The 27,197-nt window shown below is 40.0% G+C and overlaps 1 protein-coding gene across 8 annotated transcripts in view; it reads left to right on the forward strand.

Moving 5' to 3' along the window:
* CHST9 (carbohydrate sulfotransferase 9) overlaps positions 1–27,197 on the forward strand; it is a 279,935-nt gene that overhangs the window by 211,730 nt on the left and 41,008 nt on the right. Inside the window, exon 4 of one of the 8 annotated variants that reach the window (XM_055235447.2) lies at positions 20,695–20,735. The exons of the other annotated variants lie outside the window; for them this stretch is intronic. The gene's annotated coding sequence lies outside the window, so the exon portion shown is untranslated. The remainder of the gene's footprint in view (positions 1–20,694; positions 20,736–27,197) is intronic. 8 annotated transcript variants of the gene reach the window in all.

The following is a 27,197-nucleotide window of genomic DNA, read 5'->3' on the forward strand; positions in this document are numbered from 1 at the left end:
AAGGACCATCATGTGGAATCATGGAACAAGGTACAGTAAATGGAGACTTCAAGGAGGTTAGGAACACAGAGATATCTGTTGCATGAGATGTTGAAGAAAAGACTGGAAAACCTTCGCTGTATAACCCCTCATCCCCACCCCTTCTAAACTGTGAGCTCCTTGAAGCCAGCAATAGTATCCCATTCACTGTGTATCCCCCGTCCCCAGTAAGGTCTGGAACGGTGTCTGACACACAATGAATTTACTGTAAGTGAATGACTGACTGAATGAATCAAAATGTTCCTTAGTGACATACGTTGAGTTTTGTTGCTACTGTTTTTTTTGCTTGACTGTTTTTGCTAGAGAAACAGCTCAGTTCTAGATAACCCAACTGGCAAAGTTTGAGTATTCTTAGGGGCACTTGCAAAGCAGACACAAAAAAAAAAAAAAGTAAAAGGAGTTTAGCTTTGATAAATTTATCCAGAATTTTGTCATCAGAACTGTTTTGTAATCAGAATAAGAAACTATTTTAACTACAACATACATACATGTTTCATGTTTTATAGTTTCTTCCCTTCTTAATTACACGTGGATGAAGAGACGAGGAAGTAGAAAGTGGATCACTGTAATCTTTTCAGTGTTGAGGGATTCAGAATTCAGCCTCTGGGCAGAGGGTAGATCATGGGTCCTTTTTACTCTGTGGAGGATTTTGTACTTTATCTTAAAGGCAGCTGTAAGCCATTGAATGACGTTAAGGAGGGAAAATAACATAATAGATTTGCTTTTCTAAAGGTCATTCTGACTGCTGTGTGGAGGATTTATTGGGAAGTGGGAAGGGGAGGATGGGAGACTGAAATACAGAAGACCGGTTAGAAGAAATATTGCAGCTGATCGAGAGAGCTGATAAGAACTTCAACTAGGGCAACGACGGCATGGAGGAAAATGGACTGGATTCAACTTAGTAGTTGACTCAACCTACTAAATTTGCTGACAAAGATAGGGGACTTGTCAGAAATGATTACAGTTAGCTTTCAATTTAATGGTAATAATTAAATTGTCAGGCCTCCGCTTCTACTGGATGTGCTTCTACTGGATGTGCGAGTTTATGTAATGGAAGTCTTTGTTAACTACAAAGCACTGTACACATGCAAAGTGGGATAATTACCCACAGAAATCATACCTCCAAATTCCATATGCCAGAGGCAAGCCCTGAGGGTTGGAAAATGAGTTCATGTTTATGGGCCATCAACAGCAGGATTGCACATGTATTCCTGAACAATGAACTTACTGTTCATTCTCAAGTGCTCATTACAATGGAAATTAGTAACACCTGAATGATAGATGCGGCTCTGTTCTGAATATGCCACTTAGCAAATACTTGCTGCAGCTAAGTGTCAAGAATTCACACATTGATGGATCCTAGACATGAGTGGCTACTTTTTGCGAATGGAATGAAGATGGATACCTCACCCTAAAGAGTAAGAGTAAGCATCATGTCTACAGGGGTTAGGAGCAAGATTTCTTTATAACTTGGTATTTAGGTGTGAAGGACTTTGTCTGGTTATGCATATTTATGTTTTTGGCCTTGTAAAAAGAAACCCTTGGCTCTTTCTTACCCATATCTTTTTAAGTCAAAAGCCTTTAACATGTAAAGCCTTTAACATGTAAAATTCAGCCTGTAACCAATTCTAATTTCCCAATCTACTTCTTAACTTGAGAAACTAGAAAAAAATGCAATAATCCAACTCTGCTATTAGAGAATGTGAATATAAGAATAAGGGAGCCTCCTGTGGCTCCATCAACATCACAGAACTCTCCTTACATATTTAATGATCATTTCTATATAGATGGTATTGATCAGCATGTTGAAGAAAAACTGAACAAATGAAAAAAGCACATATATTCTTTAAGATCACTTCATTTTTACATATTCTTTCTGCACTGGGATTTAGGACATAGCATATTTAGGCTTTATTTTGGCCAATGGGTTGCTAGGAAATAATCCCATAGCCTCTTTCATACCTCTTTGCTCATTTTCTGCCCTTGGTAAAATATTCATTATAAACTCTTATAAATTGTAAAACCTTTTTTTTCCCCAAGAAAATTGTGGACTTTCTTTTTTAACAGATTTAGCACTGATAGGACTGCTTGCCTTAGGCAGCACTATCAGTAATTGAATCTGCATGCTGAAGTGGTAAACCCCAAGAATTTTTAGAGGAAGGAAATCTGACATATAAAATGGAGTAAAGGCAGGCTGATGGAGAAGGGAAAATTCAGTGTTGGGCAACTTCCTGACTCCAGTGTGTGAATTGTTGAATAATTGAACATTATGGCATGTACTGAACATTAATTCTGTCAAAGTTTCCAGAGTAAAGAATAAATCGGTAGTCTACTCATCTCTCTCATCCTCCAATTTATGTTTGGTACATAATCATTGCCATTATTATCTTCATTCATGGGTTAATTTTATTATATAGTTGGATTAAGCACTGGTTTCTTACAGTCAATAAGAATGTATTGTGAATCTGTTACACTTCTAGGCACTAGGGATTGTAATAATTTATTACATTTGCCTCTTCCCTTAAAGGAGCTCATAGTCTTCTTTGGAAGAAAGACAAGTAAATATATAACCATAACAAAACATCCTAACTCTATAGTGAAGGGTTATATAGAAGCACAGAGGAGACACACCTAAGTTTACAGGTAGAGCGGGTGGGGAAACAGAGACGGCTTCCTGGAGGAAGGAGTATCCATCCTGTCTTAATGCAGTCTTGATGAACTCTGGGATATAGCTTGAAAGTGATGAAAGTAGATCCAAGTTCTTTAAAAGCAATTGGAAAATACATGTCAAAAGTCATTAAAAAATGTTGAGACCTAGAATTTCTCATTTATGAATCTTAAGTTTAAAAACAATCTGAAACACAGAAAAAATACATTTAAAATGTTAATTGTAGTGTAGTAACAATATGGAAACCAGCAATTGAGGTATTTTTAAGGAAATTATAGTTTATCAACTCAGTGGTCTGGAGGGCAGACACACATGATTTTTGCTAAGAATTTATCATAGGAATTGGTAGGATATTCCAAAATATTTCTTGAGCAGTTTACGCCAAGCACTGATCTGATCTCTGTGTACAAAAAGACAAATAGACATGGCTCCTACTTGAAGGAGCTCTTGGTAAAATGACAAATATAGACAATTAAATTAACTCTTAGAAGAAGAAGAGAGATGGATTCTAGTGGCAGAAACATGTCATTAGAATACAGATGAGGCCTTGTAAATCAAATCAGCAAAACACGGGGAGCTACCGAAGGAAGATGGGGCAGAACGTGAGTTTTGAATGATCAGAGGGCAGAAAAAAATGGAAATAAAGGAAATTTCTTATTTTACATTATGTGGGAAGCAAAAGCAGACTATAACATTGGGTATGCAGTTTGTCCATAACTATATAAAACCAAATATAGTTTTTTTCCATATATGCATAGAAAAAAAGAAAGTGGAGAAATAAACTAATGTTAATAGTGATTGTCTTATGGGTGATGTTTTTCTCACTTCTCCTTTTTGGCCTCCCCCAAATATTCTATTATAAGCATTATTATTTGTAAAATGAAAGAAAGAAGCAAGGGGTTGCCAGCAGGAAGATAAAAGGCACAAAGTGTTCACATTTTAGAAGAGAACTATTTATGGTCAAACTCTCACAACAAAATAGGATGGGCATATTTCCAAAACGCAATAGCACAGGGTAACATGCTCAAGGATAAAAGACTCTTCTGTGCCCCGACATACCTGCCACAATCTTTAAAAAAAAAAAAAAAACAGCAAACAACAAAAACCACAGATACAGGCCTTGTCACATAAGTCACCTAGAAAATTCTTATTGGCTAAAGTCTTGACTCTCCCTTGGGTTCGTCCCTTTGTAGGGAACCCACTCTGCTCAGCTCTGAGCCAGACACCAAGTCTGCCATTTACTCAATGCATTAGTGCCTTGAATTTGCATAACACTTTGAAATTTATGAGGCATTTTCATAATGTTTACTTTCATTTTATTTTCTCCACAGCCCTGTGAGGTAGGTAGGACCGATATTATTTTTTCTCATTTTACAGTTGAAGAAACTAAGACTTAGATGAAGTTTCTTCCCTCTGGTTACGAGGCTGGTAAGCGTTAGAAGCAACACTGGAAGTCAGATGTTTTTCTGAACATGTGTTTATCCCTCTGCCTTACAAAACTCACATGATAGACACTTCTGTCTTCGCTAACAAAAACAGATGAATGTTTGTGAGAACAGAGAGGTGTCTTATTTTTCATCTAAGTGGGTTCAGGTGGCTAGGAAAGTTCTAGCACACGAGAGATGCTCTATACATTTGTGAGGGGTGGCAATAAATGACAAGATTATTAATACTTAATAAATTTAATAAATGAAAGGATTTAAAACTTAATAAATATACAAGTCCTAAATAAAGTATCTAAATAGGTATTGTCATTGTCCTTAGGAATCTACTCTGAAGAGCAGCACACACACACACACACACACATCAGAAAAAGAGAAAAGAAACGGGTTAGTTGGGAAGAGTAAAAAGAAAAATTTTGAGACAGAGATTTCTAATTAAATAAAATAGAACAATTTGTTATGAATTTCTGTTTTATTCCAAAAAAATCTATTTTCCACTTTAAACAAAATTTTACATTGGGAGAAAAAACACAGGAAAAGAGCAGATGTCTTTGAGAATCATCAAAGCATGTCTTATTTCTTACACATGCATATACCTGCTCTCTTTCTGCCTGCATCTAAAAATGGGACTCATTTAGCATTCACTGATGAACATAAGAGTAGTTCTGTACTCCTGCTGAGCCCGTGAAGTTTTTTTTTTTAACTTATTAAGGTGGTGCACGCATCATGCCCTAGTGACTTTGGCTATATATGCCCTTTGAAAAATCTCTAATGACATGTTGGACACCCTGCATATAAATGTCACCACTTGGAATGAGAGTCAGACTTTTGCTCATGGGAATATTCTCTGCCTGGCCTCAGTGTAATATCCCTGACCTAATGAAAGCAAATGGTTCTCAGTAACTCCCTCCTAAGTGTAATAACGCATGTTCTTTTTTGGATGCTTATAATATGCTGTTGGTAAATAGCTTAGCAATACACATAGGAACAATTCTACTAATGGATAGGGAAAGAAAATTAAATTGCTATCTGTATAGCCCTAGACCTTTTAGATTATTTTCAAAACTCATCACTGCAGCAATGATTTCTCCCATATTATTTTAACTAGCATGGCAGTCTTGGCTTTCTACATGTATGGAAGGTATCTTTAAATCCATATTACTTTTTTTCTTTCCTTTTTTTTTTACAAATGACCTTTGGAAATGATTTCCAATAACTGCAGCCAACTTTAAGCTCAAGGCTTGGTAGTGACAGGTCACTCTACATTTATACTAAATGCAGGTAGATTTGCACTCCCTGCAGCAGGCTACTGCTTTAGGACTTGCGATTGTATTTGACCCAATATTCTTTCTAACCCAAGCATTTAGACAGCTTCCATCTGGGTTTTGTTTAAACTTTTTTTTAAGCTTCAGTACAAATTAAAAGGCTTTATATATTGGCAAGTAAGTTTTTTTCTTTAGAGATGCACATTTTTCTTAGAAATCTAAGACTACAGAAAAGAGTAGGTATGCTGAACTTCTCATAAGAATGACTCCATGAATTTTGCCTGAAGGATGCTCCCGGTCCATAAAAGGGCCTGGCAAGGTACATGAGACTGCTCAGATCCCTTATCTCTCACCCATGTTTTTCCTTCAAATAACATCTTTCCTTATAAAAGAGGAAGAAACAAAATGAAAAAACCTTGGACTAGGCAGCTATACATAAGCACTGCATAAGACTGCCTGAAGAAGAACGCAAAGAGATGGATTTTTTTCCTTCTACTAAACTCTAAGGACCTTCAGATCACAATTGTCACTGTGACGGCCTTCTCAGGAGCAAAGCAGCCCCCTGTCCCCAGCTTCCTTTCCTCACTGTGGCCTGATGGCTTCCTGTATTCATGTGACTTTGTCACATCATGCAGTCTTTACAAATGAGTCACAGGAATGCTTTCCTTCCCATCCACAGTAGAGAAGGACTTGAAAAGCATTCAAGAGACTTAGTCTCTCTCCATGTCTGAGTGGGCTTCAAAAATGCTGAAGATCAGAGTCAAAGAAGGGAATGTCTCCCTCACTTCTTCCCTCCTGGATCCCTGTCTGGCCCAGCTAGAAAGCAAAATCGCTTCCTAATGCTGGGCAGGCAGGGACTGGAAAAGACTCAGGACTGGGTGTCCGGAGACCTGACTTCACATTCAGCTTCTGTCAGTTACCAGTTATGTGGCCTGGGGCTAAATCACTTGTCTGCTAGGCTTGATCTTTTATCTGAACAGAATGAGTTAAAAGAATTAATTCTGTAAATTCAGTGAAACAATATCCAGCTTTGGCCACAATCCTTTTTCTAAATGAGTGTCTTCATATCAGATTCCTCAGGGAGAGAGTCAGATTACTGCAAGCATAGCTGATTCTGATTTCAAAGAAGGTTCTGGAATGATTCCATTTGTCCTAAGAATGCACCAGAATAAAATTATTTCTTATATTCGGGCAGCGTTTTTAAAATTCTAAGTAGCTTTTGCTTATCCCACTTATTTAGTCCTCCTGTTGAGCGTAGATTTGGAGTACATTGTTGGAGCCCCTCTAATGTGCTTTGCTGCTAACAGGCTGGCACTCCCACCCATGAGAAGATTGCTCAGTGCACTGGGTCCTCCTTGTTCTCCTGGTGCCTCCCTGTGGTGGGGGACACCTTCTGCTGACTGGCCAATAACAGAAGTATGTGGGAATACAAAAGGCCAACTCATTTGCCCCACGGTGAATAAATTCTGAGATGTAATTTATGCTCTGCAGTGCCCCTCCCTCAAAAACCAGGCTGAACTATCGCAAAAATGTAGAATCAACCCAAGTGTCCATCAATGAATAAGATAAAGAAAATGTTATATATATATATATATATATATACACACACACACACATATATACACGTATATATTCACACACACATATATATACATATATTTTTATATATATATATACACACACATTGGAATACTGTTCAGCCATTAAAAAGAATAAAATCATGTCCTTTGAAGCAATGTGGATGAAACTAAATGCCATTATCTTAAGTGAAATAAGTCAGACATAGAAAGACAAATACTGCATGTTCTCGCTTGTAAGTGAGAGCTAAATAATGTGTGCACATGGACTTAGAGTGTGTAATGATGGACAATGGAGACTCAGAGTGGTGGGGGCAGTGGGAGGGGGCAGACGATGAGGTATTATGTAAGGAGTACACTGTACATTATTTGGGTGATGTATACCCTAAAATCCCTGACATCACTACTGCACAATTTCTGCATGTAACAAAATTATACTTGTATGCCATACATTTATACAAGTAAAAAGGAAAGTCAGGCTGAGTGTGGGCTCCTTCCCATTCCCTGTGTCTCTTCCCCCAACCCTCACTGGCTTCTCCTGGAAGCACTTGATCACTACATCACTTGCAACTGAAATCTTGGCTCAGGAGAACCTTATCTAATAAAACAGTAGATTTAAACAACAAAGTAAGGGTGGCAGGACACAGTAGGTGTGTTATTAAAAGACCCATGTTTGCAGCTCTGCTGTGTAACAACTCTCTGGCCTGGAGCAAGGTGCCTAGAGCCCCAAGCCTCTCTTTCCTCATTTGTGAAATGAAAATCAGTATGCCTGGGCTGGGCGCAGTGGCTCACGCCTGTAATCCCAACACTTTGGAAGTCCGAGGCAGGTGGATCATTTGAGGTCAGAGTTCAAGACCAACCTGGCCAACATGGTGAAACCCCATCCCTACTAAAAATACAAAAAAATTTCGCCGGGTGTGGTGGCACAAGCCTGTAATCCCAGCTCCTCGGGAGTCTGAGGCAGGAGAATCCTCTCAGCTTGGGATGCAGAGGTTGCGGTGAGCCAAGATCGGGCCACTGCACTCCAATCTGGGTGACAGAATGAGACCCTGTCTCAGAAAAAAAAGAAAAAATAAGTATGCCTGCTCTGCTTACTATATGCTTGTTGGGAGGACCGGATGAGATCATGGATGATGGAAGTATTTGAAAGCTGCCAGGCACCATGCAAACATAAGGAAACTAATTTTTAAATTGGAAACAAAATTATAACCTAAAGCTAAAGTCACTGATAGGGTTTCAGAAGAAATCAATTCAACAGCAGTTATAAAATACAGAAAACATACTTCATATCTTATTCTTCTCTTCCCTCTTCCTTTCCCACATTTTTCATATTTCCACCATCCAAAATGTTTGCTGTTCTTTTCAGGATTCCACCTGTATTGGAACACTGATAGTGACTAGAGAAAGTGTTGGATTCACCTCTTTTGGTTACTTGCGGTTTTTCACCTAGTTAACCATCTTTGCCATGCCTGCCTGTGTCCACTGTCCACTCCTGAAGACTGCTTTTCATCTTAATAGTCCCTTATTTCTTTCATTTCAAGTTGCATTGGGTCTTAAAACTTCAGGAAGGAAATAGGCATCTCCCCGAGTTGTTATAGGTCATAGTTCAAATGCCATACTTCAGATTGTGTGAGGCTGCCATGAATTGATGGAACACAATAAAACAGTTACCAAAATGTATGGCCCAGATGGTGGCTTGATTAAAAACGTCTCAGTGTGTCCAAAATATCATGGCAGGCATGCACAATTTTTTTTTCCATGAAGGCCCTACAAGATTCACGATAAGATTTTATTTTTAATGAGGATCTAATTAGAGAGCTCAGCATGAGAGACTGAACACACGAGCAGTCAGTATAGTTTGGTGCAATAAAATACTCCTTGAGCCCGTAGGCACCAGGGATAAAAGGAAGAATAGCACATAGCCCCTGGTGGGGGAAACAGATACAAAAACCAGTTCATTAGAATATAAGGGCCCAGCATGCTCAGAGGGATGGCACCCACTTTGGGGTTCAAAAAACACTTTCCCATTTAAAGAGGTGTCCAGTCTTTTGACTTCCTTGGACCACATTGGAAGAAAAAGTATTATCTTGAGCCACACATAAAATACACTAACAATAGCAGATACGCTTTAAAAAATTGCAAAAAAACATAATCTCATGTTTTAAGAAAGTTTACAAATTTGTGTTGGGCCACATTCAACGCCATTCTGGGCCACATGCTGCCTGCAGGCTGCAGGTTGGATAAGCTTGATCTAAAGCAACACCTTCTCCAGCTTTTATGAGACTACTTGAACCCGGGGCCTTCTACGCACTGTTCCACACCTTCGCCTCCTTGATGCCTTCTCATCCCTTGGGACTCTTGACTCATTCATTTTTTTCATGCACACACTTGTCGTGTGCCTAATTCTTCCAGGTACCACTCTAGACACTGGAATTTCCACATAGAACAAGACACAGCCAATCCCAGCTGTCTGATTATAGAGCTTACGTTCTAGCAGTAAGAAATAGACCATTGAAAAGGAATTAGGTAAACTATAGGACTGCAAACTGCAGTAACCACCATGAAGGAAGTACACGGAGTGGTGAAACCAACAATAAACAGGAGAGGCCTCCTTGAGGTCAGGGAAAGCCTCTCCAACGGGAGACATTTGAGCTAAGACATGAAAAAGGAGAGAACATGTTCTAGGTAAAGGGAGTGTCCGCGAGGCTGGAAGAATTTGTTGTAATCAAGTGACCAAAATGAGGCCAGTGTAGCTGGCTTCAGTAAACCAGGAGCGGGGTGCCAGGGGGTGAAGCCAGAGGGTGAAGCTCGGCCGTCTTCTGGGTCGTGGGAAGAAACTGGATTTCATTCTTAGTGCCACGCAGCGTTTGAAGCCAAAACTGCATTTTAAAACACACACTTGAAAGGAAATCTGATAACAGAGCCCATGGCAAGGAAAAGCGCCATCCCCGGGTGAGACGCCTCAGCTCTCGTCTGGATCACTGTCTTGCTCGCCGCCGCCCCCTGCCTCCATCTTTACCCTCCCGGAGTCCATTCCCAACACAGATCCTTTATCAAGTTAGTGAAATTGGGTTATTTTTCTTCCTCAGATTCTGACACGGCTCCTTGTACCATTGGCAGGAAAAGCTGGAATCCCCAAGGCCTCATGCCCCAAACTCTGTCGGTCCCCATCTGCTCCACCGCACTGGCTTCCTTGCTGCCTAAACACACGGCCATGTTCTCTCTCCCTTTAGGACTTTTGCGCTGCTGCTCCCTCTGTCTAGAGCCCTTTCTCCCAGGATAGCTGCATGACTGACTCTGTCACCTCCTTCAATTCCTTGCTCCATGTCACCATCTATTTTTTCTTCCTTTTTTTTTTTTTTTTTTTTTGGAGTTGGAGTCTTGCTCTGTCACCCATGCTAGAGTGCAGTGGTGCGATCTCGGCTCACTACAACCTCCGCCTCCCAGGTTCAAGTGATTCTCCTGCCTCAGCCTCCCGAGTAGCTGGGACTACAGGCCCGTGCCATCACACCTGGTTAATTTTTGTGTTTTTAGTGGAGATGGGGTTTCGCCATGTTGGCCAGGCTGGTCTGGAACTCCTGACCTCAAGTGATCCGCCCGCCTCGGCCTCCCAAAGTGCTGGGATTGCAGGCGTGAGCCACGGCGTCTGGCCCAATGTAACCATCTTAATGAAAACCCCATTCCCCTCCACACCCCTGCCACACCTCCACCACAACCTCCTCACCAAACTCTGCTTTTTGTCCCCCATACTTGTCATCTTCTAACATGTTCTACCATTTACTTACCTATCGTGTCTATTACTTATTGTCTGTGTCCCCCTTGAGAGACTGCGATAAGCTCCACCAGGCAGAAATCTTTGTGGGGAGTCGTGGGAGCTATCCATAGCCATGGGCGCTCTGTCCTTCCAGGTCTAGTGTAGGAGTGGATTTCCCTGCCCGCCCCCGCCCCCGAGTTGGGCGTGTCTGTGTGACTTGCTTTGGCCAATAGGAAGTGAGCAGAAGGGATGCGTGCTGCTGCTGCGGGCAGAGCTCTTTGCAGCCACCACATCTGCCACGTCCGTTCTTCCCTCTGACACAGCATCTGCACCTTTCTAGATGGAGGCTGCTCCACTGGGCTCGCTCCCTGAGTGATTAATTTGAACATTATTCCCCTGGCAGCCATCAAAGGACACAGAGTATGATAAATGCATAAACCTTTCCTTTAAGCCACTGTGACTTGGCAATTGTTTGTTATTGCAACACAACCTAGTCTATTCTGACTATGTCTCACATGTTCAGGGATGCCTCCTGAGTACTGACAACAATGCCAGGTGCACAGCATATGCTCCATAAGTGTTTGTTGAGTGAATTTCCCTGTCTTTATTCTGAAATTTTTACACAGCATACTTTAAATGTGCTAAAGTTGTCACCAATATCTGGACACCAGCTTTATTCCATTGAGTGTTCTATGACTGACATGGTCAACAATCAACATTAAGTACCTACTATGCAAGTTAGGTCTTTCTTAGGGCCCCAGAGGAATAAGCCACTGTGTCTACCTTAAGGTAGTTTGCAATCTAGTTGCAGAAACAGAAGATGTGCTCAGAATCATCTGCTCCACTGTGTAGTAGTGGGTGATACATCCTAAAACTGTCCTGAGAGTTCAGGGGTGGAAGCCACTAATGAGGATGAGGCTGGTGAGAGAAGGGGATAGGAGGCTACCTGAGCTGGGCCTTGAGGACATAGACAAGCAAAAATAGAGCTGAGAAAAGAGGATTTCTGCCAGAAGGAACAACATTCAGTCACACACAAGCAGGAATAGATCTTGAAACATTAGAAGGTAACATATATCACCATGGGTAGAGGCCAGATTTCTTCGATTGCAATGATGAATGTCTATGTGCTGGCTCCATGACTTTAGACGAGTCAGTTAACTTCCCCATGCTTCAGTTTCCTTGTTTATGAGGTGGCAATTATGATGATACCTTCCTCAGCCAGGCACATTGGTTCACGCCTATAATCCCAGCACTTTGGGAGGCCGAGACAGGAGGATCACCTGGGCCCAGAAGCTCAAGACCCGCCTGGGCAACATGGTGAAACCCCATCTCTACAAAAAATACAAAATTAGCCAGGTGTGGTGGCATGTGACTGTAGTCCCAGCTACTTGGGAGGCTGAGGCGGGAGAATCGCTTTAGCCCCAGAGACAGAGGTTGCAGTGAGCCGAGATTGTGCCACTGCACTCCAGCCTGGCTGAAAGACTGAGACCCTGTCTCAATAATAATAATAATAGTACCTACCTCAAAGTGTTGTTGTGTAGATTAAATGAATCAATACATACAGCATTTAGAATTGTACCTAGCAGATAGGACGCATTCATTTGGAAAGAAGAGTTGAGAATTGAGCAGATCTCAGATTTTGCAATATCTTGAATCTGAAATAAAGCAGTCTAATGTCATTCTATAAGCAAAAACATTTTCCATTTGCAACTCAAAGATTTTGATCAGAAATCTGTATTTTAGAAGCTTAACATCACAGCAGGGTGAGTCTGAATTGAAAGTGGGAGACACTGGAGGCAGAGACACTGGTTTAGAGGCAGACATGTTCATCTCACTGTGGACAATTTTAAGAACCCAACCATGGTAATGGCCAAGGAAGAAACATGCTGGAGACGCCCTGGAGAAGGTGCTCTGGACCAACCAATGGGTCATGTGGGAAAGGAAACAAAGAAGCAAATGGCCCCAAAATTTCAGGGTCTGGACGCCTATGAAATATAATGATAACACTGACCAAAATGGTGAAGATCAGAGGGGAACAGATTTTAAGGAAAAGATAACAAATTCCATTTTAGACACTAAAGTATCAAGGTCAAGCTATTTAGAAAGAAATTAGATATGATACACTGAAGCTTAACTTAAGGCTACGCTCAAATGTCACTCAGAAAACCTTCCCTAAATAACTTATCTAAAATACCTCCCTCCTCCCTCACTCTCTAGCTCATCACCCTAATTTATTTTCTTCATTTCACTTCATGACACAATAAGACCATATACATTTGTTTATTTGCTAATTGCGTGTACGCCCCTCCCCAACTCTCTAATGTAAGCTCAGCAAGAACAGGAACCTTTTCTTCCTTATTCACTGCTGTGTCCGCAGAGCACAGGAGGGTGCCTGGCCCAGTAGGCTTTCAAGAACTATTTTATGGAATAAACTCATCTTTATCTGGGAGCTTAATTGCCAAATATATACTCATAACCCAAGGCCACCTTCAACCTGTATAGAGACTTCTATCCTTTTATTATTAGGGCTTAACACACACACACACACACACACACAGGCACACAGAGAGAGAGAGAGAATCAAAAAAGGAAGACTAGCTAGTAAAGAATATTAAAATATAAGACTGCATAAATTCGTGGCCAGGCGCAGTGGCTCACGCCTGTAATCCTAGCACTTTGGGAGGCCGAGGCGGGTGGATCACAAGGTCAGGAGATCGAGACCATCCTGGCTAATACGGTGAAACCCCGTCTCCACTAAAAGTACAAAAAATAAATTAGCCAGGCGCGGTGGCAGGCACCTGTAGTCCCAACTACTTGGGAGGCTGAGGCAGGAGAATGGCGTGAACCTGGGAGATGGAGCTTGCAGTGAGCCGAGATCGCACCACTGCACTCCAGCCTGGGTGACAGAGCGAGACTCCATCTTAAAAAAAAAAAAAGACTGCATAAATTCAAATGAGAATGGTCAATGGAACAGAGTGAGTGTAGATAGACTTGAACCCGTGTGAGGATTTTGTGTAAGTACAGTGGTAATCAGCAGAAGAAAGATACATGTTTCAGTCAACATTTTGAGCAAAACTGACCAGCTACCTGGAAGAAAAACATATCTGGATCCTTTCCTCAAGCATTAAACCAAAATAAATTTCAAATGTGTCAAATTTTTAACCATAAGGTAAGAAATCATCAAAATAATTGTAAAAGTCATAGAAGAAAATAGCTCATTTTTAAAAAACAGCTGTGGATTGAGAAAAGCCTTTCTAAAAATGGTATGAAATGCATGCACCATTGTAGAATATTTAATGACATATTAAAGACATCCACACACATGCAAAAAAATTTTCATGACTTCAAACGACAGCAGACTTAAAACTTATTTAGAATTTGTCACACAAGTATCTAATTTCTTTAAAGTGCAACAAAACTATTATAAATAAAAAGTAGATGTGTGGAAAATGGACAAGCTATAGAAAAATAAACACCAATGGTTAGTAAACATAAAAGCACCGACCTCACTCATAATTTTTTTAAACGTTGGTTAAAAACATGAGATAGCAATGCCAACAATTTCAATGCTAAAGGCTAGAGGATGTGGGTGAAATAACAAACTCTCATACATTGTTGGTGGGAATGTAAATATATATTACTTATATATTTTTTGGTCATTTAGCAATAACAACCAAAAATTTCAATTTCCATACTGTATTAGTCAGGGTTCTCTGGAGGGATAGAACAAATGGGATAGATGCCTATACGAAGGAAAGTTTATTAGAAGAATTGACTCACAGGACCACAAGGTGAAGCCCCACAATAGGCTGTCTGCAAGGTGAGGAGCCAGGAAGCCAGTCCCAAAGTCCCCAAAGCTCAAAAGTAGGGAAGCCAATAGTGCAGCCTTCAGTCTGCGGCCGAAGGCCTGAGAGCCCCTGGCAAATCACTGATGTAAGTCCAAGAGTCTAAAGCTGAAGAACTTGGAGTCTGATGTTCGAGGGCAGGAAGCATCCAGTATCGGAGAAAGATGGAGGCCAGAAAACTTGGCCAGTCTAGTCTTTCCACCTTCTTCTGCCTGCTTTTATTCTGGCCGCACTGGCAGCTGATTAGATTGTGTCCACCCAGATTGAGGGTGGGTCTACCCTTTCCAATCCACTGATTCAAATGTTAATCTCCTTTGGCAACCCCTTCACAGACACACCCAGGAACAATACTTTGCATCCTTCAATCCAATCAAGTTGACACAATATTAACCATCACACACACCTTTTGGCCACATAATTCCACTTCTAAGAATTTAACCTATAGAATATACTTGCATGAGTACACAAAGATTACAAGAAGGCTCATTGACAAATTGCTTGTAATAAGAAATTTCTAAACACATACAATAGTTATCTGCCCACAGAATTATAGGACTTCTATTCAGTAGAATACAATGCAGTTATTGAAAACAATAAGGTAGATCTATAGGGACCAGCAAAAAGGTGTTTACAATATACAGGTATATTGTAATATACAAAAGCAAAAAACAGAAGTAGCGAAGAGCATCTACAGCATGGCCCTACTACACCTGTAAAAAGCAAAAAGACAAATATAAAAATCCCTGTAAATGCAACAAAAACTTTCAGAATGTTAGATAAGCAGTCCCTTATATAAGCAGCTTCCTACACAGCATTCAGAAAGCTTTCATTTCATATACAAGGATTTTTGTATTTGTCTTCTTGCTTTTAAAGACATAGGAGGTGTGACTAAGGGTGAAGTGACCCTTTTGATTTTCGCCTTATACTCCCTCAGTATTGGAAACGTCTTTCATGATGAATATGATTAGTGTTAGAATTCACAAAAGGAAGAATAAAGCCCTCAGTGTTTCAGTCACACTCTCCTTTTGACCCATCCCCCAAAAAGCGTATCTGCAGTACCTGCCTGAGACTGAAATGACAAGTCCTCAGGCCAGCCCAAGATATCTACCAACTGGAACATTAGGAAATCATGTCAATTTCCAGAATCTTCTGAAACTGCAGGAGTTTTTTTTTTTTTTTAAAGAAAGTAATAATTAAGTCTTGTTTTCTTATCTTCAGTAATCATCAAAAACTTAGCCAGGGACAACCAGAAATCCCAAAATAATTCATGTGCCTTCAAATACCCAACTTGCCTTCAATTGTTCAGTTGATAACAACTTGGGATCCTCTCCACCACTGCCAGGGGAGCCAGGAAGCTGAAAGAATGACTGGCAAGACTGTGCCATGACAGGAAGGTCTGTGGCCAATCCATCGGAAGGCCAAACAGTGCTAAACAGCTACGTCACAGGTACATATACATGTGCACTTATGAACGTGTGTGTGGTGAGAGAGAGATTCCAAGCCAGTATCATCATTTCATCAAAGACATTTAAATCCAGAAGTACTATATGTATTATTTATATTCATGCCTTGTTTCAAAATCATTTAAGGCAAAGAGATGAAATTTTTAAAGTCCCCAAAGATCTAGATTATTATTCTTGCAACTTAAAATGAGTGTATATTTCTGCTTTGGAGTCTAAGACACCAATAACATATTTTCAAGGCTTTAACTCACTTTTGCTGTGCCTGATCTTTTCCAAAAATTTAAGAGATTTCTTTAGAAAAATGAAAGAATATTATCAATTATACTTTGTACTTGATTTTTTACAAGAGCTGTCATATAAAACATAGTTTTTATAGTGTCCCACCTTTTAAATACATCAGAAAAATCATTAAAAATTGTCAAGATTGGATTTTCCTAACTTACCCTTTCTACACTAAATGATCAATTGAGTCTATCAGTTGGGATTGCCAGAGACTTTAGAAAGAAATAAAAACAATTAGTTGAGAAAATTAAAAGCAGCATTATGAATAAACTATGTACTTTTTGCCAAACTATATAACATTAGGCATAGGAACTGAGGCATGGATCATATTATGTCCATTCTGTTTTCATTGTCAATCTTGTCTCGCTGGATGGTAGTCAGGGTTCCAGAGGGTTTTTTTGTTTCCTCAGTGTCTACTTCTTTGACACCCTTTCTTGTCCTCCTATGAGATGTTTTCTTCCTGAGTCCCTCACTAGGCCTCCCAGTTGACCATGAGGCTCTGATCTCTGTGAGTTTATTCAGCATCTGATGCTACTAGTATAAGATCTTCTTACCGTTAACTCTACAGATGATTTTTGCTGTTGCTGCAAGAGTGAAGAGGAGAGTGAACATGTGTTAAGCTCTTCTAGATACATGGCACACATTATTCATTTAGTCTTCATAGCAACACCATGCAGTAAATTTTATTGTTATCACATCTCTCTGATTTGCAATCGGTGGCTTAGAGATGTTAAATAAGTTGCCCAGTGTTGCTCAGCTAATGGTGGTAGAGCTCAGACTTGAACTTAGGTCTGTGAATTCCAAAACCCATGCTACAGGCCAGGTCAAACTAAAGGGCAAGCCAGATGGCCTGCTTCCCAGGGGTGCTAATCTATAAAAAGCACAGGACATTACTGGAGTAAATCAGTAATGTGTTGTCAGTTCACTGAGGTTCTCATACACAAATCTTCACATAGTTATAAACTGATTGCACTGCTACAGAGCTACACTGCTCCTGCAAGTGGAAATAACACTGCCACCAGCACCAGTACTTGCTACCCCAGTTGAGTATTTTTATGAAACACATTGCAGGCTGCACAGTGCAGCTTCAGGCCATGACCCACCAGCCAGAGGACATTCACATGAGTCTCATAATCCATTCACAGTCAGTTCAAATTCTGAACCCAAATAATGCTGGTCCAATGCTTGTAATTGGGAATGCATTCAGTTGTAAATAGTTTTCATAATAGCTTCCCAAGAATTTCTTCACTTTGGACAACTACAAGTAATGAAGGAAATAAATAAATCACGATTCTGGATATTAAAGAAGAGGAAAGCCTCTTATTTTCTAGTCTAAGGCTCCTGCCATCGCCATCTGAACTTCCTTCTGACCACTAGGCAGAAAGACCTCCCATCTTCCCTCCTTTCCCTGTGCATTTGTCCCTCATGTCACCTCTTCCTCATCCTGGTTGCTTCATGCTCTCTTCTTCTGCTCTATTCTGAAACACAGGGTCAATCCTGCACATTTCCTTTAGCCTTGTTCTGGAAGGACACAGCTCAAAGCTCCTCCTTCTCCAAGGAAGTGTTTTCCATCCTTTCCCACATCACAGCACACATGGAAGGAGGTGGTATTTGTGTAGCACACACAGTGGACAAGACTGCTCTACTGGAGGTGGGAGCGCAATGAGCTTAGAGATTTGGGCTGGCCCAGGCCCTGACTGGTAGACCCAGAAGCCAGGGGGCAAATACCGTGGCACACCTGTTTACTGCCCACAGTCTGCCGCCTGAGAAGCTCTGACCTGAAGAACACTAGAACTTCCATGACTGTAAGCTGGGCCTAGATCTGATTTTCTCACTTATTGTAAATACATCAAGAAAAATAAAGCAGCAGATATAAGTAACGCGCACTAAATGGGAAATAGGAATTTGAAGCCTAAAATGAAAATATTTGTTTCTGGAGAGAAAAAATAAAACAGATGGGTGGTTGAGAATGAACATACATTTCATGTAACCAATACCTTGTTAAGGTCGTCAACTGAAAATTATAAGAGCTGCCTCTGAAAACATCCATAAAGTATTGCACTAATTTCTTAGTGGCTAAGTTAGATATGAGCAATAAAATAAAGGAAATTATATGGATTTCTATTTGGCCTCCAATTTTTATAAAGTGTTAGAACTTTAATAAGTGTTGTCTAACTTGTGTTAGCCACGTCAGGGTTCTGCTTCTATTTTTTATTTTAAATGTCTATGGTTTCCCTTTAATCACAAATGTTCTTCTTATAAAACTGTAAGAAGAACTATTTGCTTCCCTGGCTACAAATATTTAGATTACATAATCACTTTTTCTTTCCTTCTTAAGGTTGTGGTAAGTGAAAGAGATAATGCATATAACAGTAGTGACTATATTTATTGAGCACTTACCATGTGACCTGCACTACTCTAAGTATGAAACGTGCATGATATCGTTTAGTCCTCATGAAAACCTCACAAGGTAGGGATTGTCTCTGATAATCTCTATTTTAGAAGGCTAAATCAAGGTTTACAGATGCTAAGGAAATTGCCTGAAGTCACATGGCTACTAAAATGAAGAATTAGTCCTGGAACCCAGTCTCACTGACACACAAGTTTGTGATCTTACTCACTACATTCTACTTTTACAAAATATTCTTTGAGTTGAAATAGATGTTTTCATTTGGAGAGACACTGAAATAATTGCCTCCTTTTTTTTTTTTTTTTTAATACTCCTTAAAAACACAAGCTGGAATCTGCGCTGCCCAGCACCCTAGGGCTCTGTGAAGTTTTTCCATTTGAACAGATGGGGGAGCTTGTAGGCAGCTAATCTTTTCATTCTTTGTGTTCTTAAAAATAGACCCAACGGCTCAGTAATAAGCACCAACATTAACGTTTGTGATTAGTCCTGGTGATGACTTACCAGGACACAGAGTTTAGGAGTTTGGAGATCCTGCCAAGCTTAGCTGAAAGTGCACATCTAGAAGAAAAGGTGCAAAAGTAGCCCACAGTTCCAGGAAATGGCAGAGGAGTGAGTCCTTCATGTCATATTTTGGAAAAATGAGATTTATCAAATGTTTAATAGAAGGCAGTTTGAGACAGTGGAAAGAACCCTATGTTGAGAGGCAGACTGACTTAGGTTCAAATATGGCCCCATGAGGGTTTTTGTTTGTTTCATTCACTCTATGCCCGATACAGTGCCCGGTACATATTATGTCCTCAGTATTTTCTGAATGAATGACTAAATGGGTAAATTAATACCTTACTGAACCCTCAATTTTCTCATCGAAGTAATGAGTGTTTCTCAGAAAATGTCAGCTTTAAAGTTTCAAATACACAAAAAAACTTTTATAAAACTGTTTCTCTGGGTTCATCCCATCTCACGAATGATTTCTAGAGGTCTTCAGTTTGTTCCACCTGACTCATAAACACACCATCTACCGCCTATCACCTACCACCTGCCAATTTTCTCCCCATTTATACCAGACACCTGCGGAGATACTTCCTGCAGCAGCCTTGGATCTCAATACCCAGGTGATAAGCAAACTACTCCAGGCAATGGTGATGCCACCAGCCTTACTCTACCAGCTCCCAGCAGCTGCACCTGTCCCCAGGCGAAAGGCACCAACTATCAGTAAATGTCCCAAAGGAAACATAGGCCACATTCAGATTGAGATAAGTTAAAAAAGGATTATATAGAAAGGGACTACAATGCTGAGCGCAGTGGCTCACACCTGTAATCCCGGCACCTTGGGAAGCTAAGGCGGGTGGATCACTTGAGGGCAGGAGTTCAAGACCAGCCTGGCCAGTAGGACAAAACTCCATCTCTACTAAAAATACAAAAACTAGCCGGGCGTGGTGGCAGATGCCTGTAGTACTAGTTACTTAGGAGGCTGAGGCAGGAGAATCACTTGAACCCGGGAGGCAGAGGTCGCAGTGTGCTGAGATCGCACCACTGCACTCCAGCCTGGGTGACAGAGCCAGACTTGGTCTCAAAAAAAAAAAAAAAAAAAAAAGGAGACTGTAATTTGGGATAGGATTAGAGGGAGCAGCAGACCACAGAAGATAGTATAGTAACCCCAGGTTAGCAACAGGAGAGTCATCAACACCCCAGGCTGGAAGAGACAGTGGGTGTGAACAGTTATGGGAACTGGAAAGGGAAAATTCTGTAAGCTATGTCTCACTTTAAAAGCTGGAGCCTTTTGGCAGTTTTTCCTGACACCCCCAGGCCAACTTTGGCCCTCTTCATCTGAATGGAGACTGGACTTTGCCTTATTCCTATGGCAACTCTCACTCCGAATCTGTCCTGTGTGTCTCCCTGCCAGACTGAGAGGAGGGGCTGATTATACCCTTTCACCTTTGTGTTTCCAGTAACCAGCTCAAGACTAACACAAACTAGACTTTCAAACCAGGTATGAACGGTTGAACAAGTGGATGAATGAAGGAACGCCTGTCCTAATGTGCAAAAAAGAGAAGCATATTCAAAGCCTCACCCATGTTTCTTATCCAAAACAGAAACATTGTTCTCTTTAAATAGATGCAGTACATTTTCCTAATAAAAAGTTTTGAAAAGCAAAAACAGGTCAGGCCCAGTGGCTCTCACCTGTAATTCCAACACTTTGGGAGGCCAAGGCAAGAGGATCTATTGAGCCCACGAGTTTGGGAACAGCCTGGACAATAAAGCAAGACCTTCATCTCTACACATTAAAAAAATTAACTGGGTGCAGTGACGCATGCCTCTAGTTCCAGCTACTTGGAGGGCTGAATTGGAGGATTGTCTGAGCCCAAGATTGCGAGGCTGCAGTGAGCTATGATTGTACCATTGCACTCCAGCCTGGGCAATGGAGCGAGTTGCTGTCTTAAGGAAAAAAAAAAAAAAAAGAACACAGATGTGCTTAAATTAAAAGTAACTCTTCCTCCTTTCCCACCAGGCCCTACATGTAACAAAGTGCTAAAGTATATCTCCTCTGACTTCTTTACATATAATTATATGTACTTTAAAAAACATATTAGTTATACACATTGTTTTAAAAATACAATGGAGATATTGTTCTCTAGCCTTACATACAGATTTGACCTTATTATTTTTAATTGCTGCACAGAGTTGTGCCTTTCCAAGTTGGACACTGAAAGCAGAAACCAGAAAAGAAATGATGTAGGCTCAGAAGTGAGGCTTGAGCTCATCATCTCCCAGCTGCAATTCCAGGCACGTTAATAACTGTATGCCTCATTCTTCATCATCTGCAATAGCCTTCTCCCACAGAAGTGCTGGGAGAACTGAGTGAAGAATGTATCGATGTTGCTAGTATGTTGTTGTAATTGCTTACTGAATACTAGCCATTGCTATAATATTCTTTTATTCCCTAAACATTGTAAACAAGTAAAGGTGAGTGACAAATTAGGACAAATATTCATAAAACATATGATGGGCAAAAATTATTATTACTAGGAGGACGAGAATACTCCATTAGAAAAAAGAAGTCCTGGCATAGTGGTTCATGCCCGTAATCCCAGCTACTCGAAAGGATACGGCAGGAGAATTGCTGAAGCCCAGGAGTCGGAGTTTAGAGTGCGCCATGATCGCACCACTAACTCCTGCCTGGGCTCTGCCCTTAACCCATTTATGCCGGAGGTTGCAATTTTTTGAATTTTTTCAATCAGACCTTGGCAATGACCTTTAGCAGTAGGATATAAATAACTCCCATATGCTTAGCGTTCCAATAATGGAACGCTAGGCATAATTCGGTTGTTCTCAGATACATTCTAAACATTCCTTAGCCTCAGTTTAATAAATAAGGAAAACAGCCTAATTTTCTTCTGCTAAAACTTGCAATTGCCTTTTAACTCCACAACCAGTGAGAACTCAAGTTCTTACACCAAACTTCAAATTTGCTAGTTCCTGAGAATAAATCCTTGTGGTAGTTTAGAGAAGGGGTCTCTTCTTATTCACTATGGATGATGTAAAATTTGCATTCCGTTATCTAAGGTGAATAATTTGAAACATCAAATTATTCAAATATAAATAAAATACAACCGTTTTCCAAAGTTCAAATCTTGATATTTATTTCCCTTCAACTCGAGAGTCTTCTGCACTCTCTTCTCCCCATCATCTCTCTGCAGAAGACTGCCTGGTATTTTCCTGATATCTATTTCTGCCTCCTGTGGGATGTTTTACTGGTATTTTAAACCAAATAAATGTTAAACCAAGCTTATCATCCCACCTCCTGTGTTACTCACCAAATTTATTTCTTTAAATTGAACCTATTTCCTTATTTTTACCTTTGCATTAATAGCATCTTCTCCCAAGTAACCAAGCTTAAAATCTCGCTCCTTCTTTATTCCTTTTTTCTCCATCCTACTAACCCCTCATCTGAATCTTCAAATCCATGTTACTCACACAATGTGCCCTACATTCATCTACACTTTTCCATCTCCTTGCCAGGATCCCCCATCCTCAAGGTTAATCTTCCTAGGGTACCATTTGGATCAATCTTTGGCTCAAAATTATTCAAGGACTCCCTCAATAAATATTATGTCAAAAATATTTCTTTAAGTATTTAGAGTCCTCCGTGATACTGGCCCATCATACAATTTTTGCTTTGTCTCTTATTACTTGCCAATATACAGACCACCTTTAAGTTCAGCACAACTATTTACTGTTCCTTAGACATTCATTCCCTGATGTGCTTTTGCTCATGCTTTTCCCTCCAGGTGAAATACTGTTCCCCTAATCTGCTTCTGTTAATGTCCTATCCAGATCAAATGCTGTCTCTTCCATGAAGTCTTCCCAGGTTCCCACACCAAACGTGACTCCTTTCTTTCTTTTTTTAATATGATTTCAACTTTTATTTTAGATTCAGGGGATACATGTGCAGGTTTGTTACCTGGGTATATTGTGTGATGCTGAGGTTTGGGATACCATTGATCCCATCACCCAGGTACTGAGCACAGTACCCAATAGTTAGTTTTTCAACCCTTCCCCACCTCCATCCCTCCTCCCTCTAGTGGTCTTCAGTGTTGATTGTTTCCATCTTTATGTTCATGTGTACCCAATGTTTAGCTCCCACTTATAAGTGAGAACATGTAGAATTTGGTTTATGTTCCTGGATTAATTTGCTTAGGATAATGGCCTCTAGCTGCATCCGTGTTCCTACAAAGGACATGGTTTCATTTTTTCATGGCTGCATAGTATTCCATGGTGTATATGTACCACATTTTCTTTATCTAATCCACTACTGATGGGCACCTAGGTTGATTTCACGTCTTGCTATTGTGAATAGTGCTGCAATGAACATATGAGTGCATATGTCTTTTTGATAGAACAATTTCTTTCTTTTGGGTATATACCCTGTAATGGGATTGCTGGGTTGAATGGAACTTCTGTTTTAAGTTTTGTTTGTTTGTTTGTTTTTTGTTTTTTGTTTTTTGAGACAGAGTCTCGCTCTGTCGCCCGGGCTGGAGTGCAGTGGCGCAATCTCGGCTCACTGCAAGCTCCGCCTCCCGGGTTCACGCCATTCTCCTGCCTCAGCCTCCGAGTAGCTGGGACTACAGGCGCCCGCCACCGCGCCCGGCTAATTTTTTGTATTTTTTAGTAGAGACGGGGTTTCACCGTGGTCTCGATCTCCTGACCTCGTGATCCGCCCGCCTCGGCCTCCCAAAGTGCTGGGATTACAAGCGTGAGCCACCGCGCCCGGCCTGTTTTAAGTTTTTTGAGAAATCTTCAAACTGCTTTCCACAGTGGCTAAACTAATTTACATTCCCACCAACAGTGTATAAGCATTCCCTTTTCTCCATGGCCTCACCAGCATATGTTATGTTTCGACTTTTAGGAATAGCCATGCTAACTGGCCTGAGATGCTATCTCATGGTGGTTTTGATTTGCATTTCTCTGATAATTAGTGATGGTGAGCATTTTTTCATATGTTTGCTGACAGCTTCCTTTGAGAAGTGTCTGTTCACATCTTTTGTCCATTTTTTAATGAGGTTATTTGTTTTTGCTTGTTCAATTGTTTAAGTTCCTTATAGATTCTGGATATTAACCCTTTTGGATGCACAGTTTGCAAATATTTTCTCCTGTTCTGTAGGTTGTCTGCTTACTTTGTTGATGGTTTCTTTTGCTCTAAAGAGCAGAAGCTCTTTAGTTTAACTACGTCCCACTTGTAAATTTTTCTTTTTGTTTTTTTTTTTGCAGTTACTTTTGAGGGCTTAGTCATTAATTCCTTCCCAGAGCTGATGTCCAGAATGGTGTTTCCAAGGCTTCCTTTCTTTTTTATTTGTGCCAGTCCTATGGGAATTTTCATTACCCCTCATTCTTTTAAGAGTCAAAGAACGTAAACAACTATAAGCAAATTTAGTATTTATATCCCTGTTATGCAATAAAGACAAAACAAAAGCCAGAGAGGTGAAGTAATTTGCCAAATATCATATAGCCTGGCAAAGTCAACACTAGAAATGTCTGAGAATCGGGCGCAGTGGCTCACGCCTGTAATCCCAGCACTTTGGGAGGCCGAGGTGGGCAGATCACCTGAGGTCGGGAGTTCAAAACCAGCCTGACCAACATGGAGAAACCCCATCTCTACTAAAAATACAAAATTAGCCAGGTGTGATGGTGCATGCCTGTAATCCCAGCTACTCAGGAGGCTGAGGCAGGAGAATTGCTTGAACCCGGGAGGCAGAGGTTGTGGTGAGCAGAGATCATGCCACTGCACTCCAGCCTGGATGACAAAGAGTGACCCCATCTAAAAAAAGAAAAAACAAAAAAAAAGAAAGAAAGAAATAAGTAGAATGTAATTTTTCATGTCATAAACATAAAATGTACCTAGGCACTTTTCTACCTTTCTTTTGCACAGGTGTGAGTATATGCATACATACCTGCCTGTTCACCCAACATAACCCACACATACACACACAATCTACTCACACCACAGCTATCTTTCCAAAATAGGTAACTGCAAGTCCAGAAGAAGATTCTCTGATAGTGGTGAAAATTGTCATTTATTATTATGACGATTATGATTGTGATTGCTATTGTTGTTATTAAAGTCCAGATCTGATGCTTGGCTTTTTTTTTTTTCAGTATAGTTATAAACAATGAATACAGATTTTTAAAACAAGGGATCAAGGTAGTAGCTATGTATGACAGCTAAAAATTCCTATTTCTGAATAACTCTCAGTAGGGGATAAAAAGCAATTGATAGCTTTCTTTGGGACAAACGTACTGAGATAGCATGTCTACACTATCTATATTAGTACCTGGTCTTCTTAGCCATCTGTCAAAGAAACAGACTGCCTTCAACCAACAGTTTCCATCAAACTCATTTTCTAGACAAAGAAACTGAGGCTTGACAGAGAATGAAGTATAGGCTTGGTGAGAGAGCATTCTGAGCTCCGTAATTCACTTAGCCTCTGGGCTCCTGCACCCCTTATCCTTTTTATTCTCAGTGTTTCAGAGCATTGTTCCTTCAGTTTGCACTGGGTTGGTTGGAGGTAGGCACCACAGGTTTGATTGATACAGCAATTTGCATCTCAAGGCATCGCTCGATAAATACAGTGCAATGAAAGGCTACTCTCTCACCAGCCAATTTCCCCCCCTGGGCTGACTTTAGAAGCTCATTGATGTCACTTCCTTCCTCAGTCAGCAAGTGAATTTTCTTTAATTCTCAAGACCAGCTGTCCATGCTGTCAACAGAAAGTTATTAAAATTCCTTTAAAGTGAATAAAAATAGCCTAAAAGCAAATGTACTTGGAAACAGGAAAGAATCAGTATGCAAAGTCCACAAACCTCTGAGCAAAATAATGTTGATCCAACAGAGATTTCAAACATTGTATATTCAAGTTGCTAGAAAAAAATAATTAAAAGATGCTAAGCCACATACTTCTTAATCTTTTATTAGCAAAGGCTTATACAGTTAAAATGTATCCCCCTAAATTTCATTCCGCCTTTTCAAGTATGATTTGAATAAATTTGAGAATGACTTCAGTTTTCGTTAACTGGGATTCCCTCCTCTTTTCTTGCATAGGCCAGAGAATATTTGCATCTCCACCAGGCTAAGGTTATCCATAAGCAAGACACAAATGTTATCATTAGCAGAATCATAACCACTAGGACCACAAAAATAATATAATTGTGTGTGTATATATATATAAAATTGTATATTATATATATTTAATTGTATATATGTACACAAATATATTTTTGTGGTCCTAGTGGTTATGATGTAATTTTGTATATATATGTATATATGATATATGTATATTTGTATATATGATATAACTGTGTGTGTATATATGTATATATACATATATACGTGTATATATATACGTATACACATGTATATATATGTATACACGTGTATATATATACGTATACACGTATGTATATACGTGTATACGTGTATATATATACGTATACACGTATGTATATACGTATATACGTGTATATATATACACATATATATGTATATATACTCGGGAGGCTGAGGCAGGAGAATTGCTTGAATCCAGGAGGCAGAGGTTACAGTGAGCTGAGATTGCACCACTGCACTCCAGCCTGGGTGACGGAGTGAGACTCTGTCTCAAAATATATATACATGTATATGTGTATATATACACACATATATATGTATATATGTGTACATATACATATATACGTATATATACATATATATGCATATGTGTATATGTACATATATGTGTATATGTACGTATATATATACACATATACGTACATATATACACATATATATGTGTATATATGTATAATATACGTATATATACACATATATACATACATATATGCACATATATACGTATATATATATATATATACACACACGTATATATATATATTTTGAGACAGAGTCTCACTGTCACCC

The sequence above is a fragment of the Symphalangus syndactylus genome, chromosome 1 (genome assembly GCF_028878055.3).
Source record: "Symphalangus syndactylus isolate Jambi chromosome 1, NHGRI_mSymSyn1-v2.1_pri, whole genome shotgun sequence".
Lineage (NCBI taxonomy): Eukaryota > Metazoa > Chordata > Mammalia > Primates > Hylobatidae > Symphalangus > Symphalangus syndactylus.